Source organism: Gekko japonicus, unplaced genomic scaffold, assembly GCF_001447785.1.
Source record: "Gekko japonicus isolate JY-2015 unplaced genomic scaffold, Gekko_japonicus_V1.1 scaffold507, whole genome shotgun sequence".
NCBI classification, from domain to species: domain Eukaryota; kingdom Metazoa; phylum Chordata; class Lepidosauria; order Squamata; family Gekkonidae; genus Gekko; species Gekko japonicus.
This window is the reverse complement of record NW_015172020.1, coordinates 676,200-680,400: the sequence shown is the minus strand read 5'-3', so window position 1 is coordinate 680,400 and position 4,201 is coordinate 676,200. Positions and strand designations below refer to the sequence as shown.

Sequence of the window (4,201 nt, the reverse complement as noted above, 5' to 3'; positions counted from 1 at the left end):
ATGTTCTCCCACTGAGCCACAGACCCTCCCTAAGGCAGGTACTCAACCCCTGAGGGATGCCCCCCCCCAAGTAGATCTCCTTTGGCTGCATGGAAATTGTTTTCTCATATAGATGCTTCCCATGGATGGCACTGAATTGAAAAGACTCCTGACTTCTTTCTGCAAACTCCCTTGCCTACAGAAATGAGGGGCTTTCCAGGGGGAGGGTTTTTCTATGGAGGTTCCTAGACCCGGGACCTCTCTTTTTGGACAAGTGAGCCTGGCCTCATCCCTGTTAAGCAGAGCCAGTGTGAGGTGATACTTAAGAATATTGGACTAAAACTGGGCAGGCCCATAGCTTTAAAAATTTTAAGGGGGCTTGGGTCTAACAGAGGGCGGTCCTAGTTTCTTTTCTTGGCATGGCTTCTCAGCTGCGCTACAGGTATGTGAGCCACACAGCTTTTTTTAAAAAAAAGTGCTTTTCAGAGGAAAATCTTGTGGGGTTGTCCCTTTCAGGAAGGGGGCGGAGCCCCCAAATAGCCCCGCTGTAGCTACAGGCCAGGGCCTTGTGGGGGGGGAGCAGGCTTGAAACTGCCGCTCTGCTATAAACCCCACTGGGAAATCTTGGGCTACTCATTTTTTCCTCAGCCTAGCCAGCCTCATAGGGTAGCTGTGCGGGTGCAATGGAGAAGGCTATGCACACCATCCTGGGCAGGATAAAAATCCGGTAACTTTTAGGCAAAATCCATCCTGTTTGCTTCTTTGACTAATGGTATTTAAGAGGCTTTCAATCTGTTTCTTCCTACTGGCTGAAACTTTGCCCCGTGCCTGTCTGTTGCTATTCTGTCATAATAACATTGCAGGATATATATTTTTTTGAAAAATACATTTTGGACTTCTTTTGTAAGCCTATGATTTTTTAAAAAAACCTATTACTTTTTGGGCCAACCTATTATTTATTTATGTTTCTAAATAAAGGAAGAAATCCTTAAAATAAACCGTTCACGTTGGTGCAGTCTGATGACCATAGGCAGGCAAGCAATGCATGTCTCTGGGCCACTCTCTTTTACACATTTAGCAGGCTGCAAAAAGCACCCTCAATCAGGCATCATTTCCTGCAGGAGCACACATGAGCAGAGCTCTGGCAGTCAGAGCCGGCTCACTCACTAGGCGAACTAGGCGATCGCCTAGAGTGGGCCGGCCCTTAGAGGCGCCAAACTGCACCTGGCCCCGTACACTGTGAGTTTCTTGATCATTTGTGTTTTTCATTCTTCCTAAAATGCATTTATTTTTTTTAAATTGGGGGGCGCACGGGGGGGGGGGGGCGCCAGAAGGGATCCTCGCCTACGGGGCAAAATAAGCTGGGGCCGGCCCTGCTGGCAGTAAAGAGCCCAGGGGGCAGGCACATGCAACAAGCCCTACCCCCTGCTCCCAGCAGCCCTCAGTCACAGCAAGAAGCAGCCAGGTAACTTACAGAGCACCCTCCCGGCCCCCCGGTCCAAAACAGTCCAGTGGCACCTTTAAGACCAAGTTTTAGTCAGGTAGAAGCTCTCCCTCCTCTGCAAGGACAGATCTGGATGTTCCACCCCCCAATAGCTTGCAATCCAAAATAGTCCAATGGAGCCTGAGTGGTGGGTGTTGCCTTCTGACACACTTCCGGTGATGTCAGGGGGTGTGGCATATGCAAATGAGTTATGCTAATGTTATGCTAATGAGCTCCTGCACCTCTTTTTCTACGAAATGACCCCTGCCCTCAAGAATGAATGAGTTGGCATGGACACTGTCATGCTTAAATCAGCAGTACTACATTTAAAGGTATGTTGCACAACACCGATTATTATTCTCTTATACCCCCCCTTTCTCCCCAATGGGGACGCAAAATGGCTTACATCATTCTTCTCTTCCCCATTTTTCCTCACAACAACCCTGTGAGGTAGGTTAGGCTGAGAGTATGTGATTGGCCCCAGGTCACTCAGGAAGCTTCCATGGCACAAGTGGGGATTTGAACCTGGGTTGCCCAGATCCTAGGCCATCACTCTAGCCATTACGCCATAGCGGCTGAGAGTCAGCATCGTGTAGCAGTTAAGAGTGAAGGATTCTATTCTTAGAGCTGGGGTCAATTCCCCACTCCTCCACATGAAGTCAGCTGGGTGACCTTGGGTCAGTCACAGCTCTTTCAGAGCTCTCTCAGCCCAAAAATAAGCCTAGCTCGCCACCTAGTGGTGCATAATGCTAAAAGAGCTAGAACTTTAGGCTGCCAGACAATCTTAGGATCTCCTGAGCCTGGCTATACTACACACAATGCTGTATGATCATCATCATCACCATCACCATCATCACCCTCACCACCACCACCACCATATTGGCTCTCAACTTCAACTTCTGAACTATCTATTTTAATGTATATGCTTACTTAATAATAAGTCATGACATGGAGAAGGAAAAGTAATGCCCTCTTTGCATTCTATAGACTACACACGTTCCTACCCCCAACCATAAAATCAAAACATTAGTCAAGCCAGACATATAAAAAGGAGGGGAAGCAAAACTGCAAAGTGGAGATTAAAATTAGCCTTTAGGAGTTACCTGTGCAAAATCTGTCCAGATCTTCTATAATGAATTTGATTTCTCTTTACAGGAACAATGAGAGCTAACTAAACTTCATGCTGGACTTCCATGGATGGAATGCCGGACCTTAAAAGAAGCCCATTAAGACAAAACTAACCTTTTAGTACCATTGTGCTGTATGGGGGAGGGGGTTTAAGATCAGAAAAACCTGGTAAGGGGGTTTGAATTCTCTCCCGTCTTTGCTGTAGACCCAATCCAGTGTATCCAGGCATTTGCCCCAGTCATAGCTGGCTTTTCAGGGGTACATTGTCTGGAATTACAGTCATGTATCTCTAACATCAGGTGGAGCCAACCCCAAATGGTTTGGGACTCAGAACGTTTCAGGATCTGTGTTTTCAGAGCTGATCATTTCATGTAATGGATTGCTCTTAACGTGTATAGTTTTCCTGTGGCGTTCCTGAGCAGCTTTTCACAAACCATGTTCAGTCACATGAAAACGTTATGCTCCTTGATGCTTCTGTGTAGCAAAGGAGCACAAACTGTGGAAAACAGAAGTACAGTTATATGAATTCATCCCCTCCCTCCCTCCCTCTCTTCCTCTCTCTCTCTCTCTCTCTCTCTCTCTCTCTCTCTGTGGTTGTGAACACTGATGGATGTTGTGTAGCCTTCAGTAAGCAAATGGACTTCCTCTGCCCCTCCTCAGTGTCAGTTTTCAAGGAAACAATTCCTAGATCCTCTTACTAATTGTTATTATTAAACACTTTTTAATGCAAAAGAACTGGGTTTTTTTATAAAAAAAGAAATCTCTGCAGCTCCATACCAGTTCCCATACCACTGTATTAACTTTATTTACAAGACAGCCTATTTATAGCACTTAGCACTTGTGCATTTTCTGTGAAACATACACCTCTCATAGTCTGTTTTTAACCATTTGTTTTATATTTTAAACTAAGAGCCAGGGCTCCTGCCCCTTCCAGATGCTTTCCCCTTATTGGGTATGTACCCCCCTCCCCTTCATACTATCCTCAGTTCAAACCCAATAAGACTGTTTTGTTTTGCCAACAAGGGAGACGTTTAAACAATTAATTTGTAGAGATGAAGAAAAAGGCCAAAAAAGGGGGTGGGTGTCAATACAGCATCAGGTGGGATGGCGTCAAACGTTCATTTTGCCTAATTCGCATCGGATATGTCAGCAATGTAAACAGGAAACTTTGAGCCATTTGGATGCAGCGCTTCAACCCCTTCTCCCCCCCCCCTTTGAGCCATCATCGATTCCTGCTTTCTCTCTCTCTCTCTCTCACACACACACACACTCACTCCCCCCCTCCATGTGTCTAGCGGCATTTATTGCATTCTTAATACACAGGGTTGCCAATCTCCAGGTGGGGCCCGGAGACCTCCCTGAGGTATTACAGCCTACCTCCAGACGCTAGAGATCAGTTCACCTGGAGAAAACGGCTACTTAGGAGGTAGGCTCGATGGCATTATACCCCCAGGTCTCTCTTCCCCCCAAATCCAGCCTTACCCATCCCCCCCAAATCTCCAGGAATTTCCCAGCCCGGAGTTGGCAAGCGTATTGATACAAGCACATCCCCGTCCAGCCCAATAGTCAGCCCCCCCCGCGCTTGCAGACCCCTGAAAACCGAAGATCCCC

At 46.8% G+C, this 4,201-nt stretch overlaps 1 pseudogene; it reads left to right on the top strand.

Moving 5' to 3' along the window:
* The first annotated feature begins 398 nt into the window (after positions 1–398).
* The window catches only part of LOC107118200, a 5,632-nt pseudogene continuing 1,829 nt past the window's right edge, over positions 399–4,201 (top strand).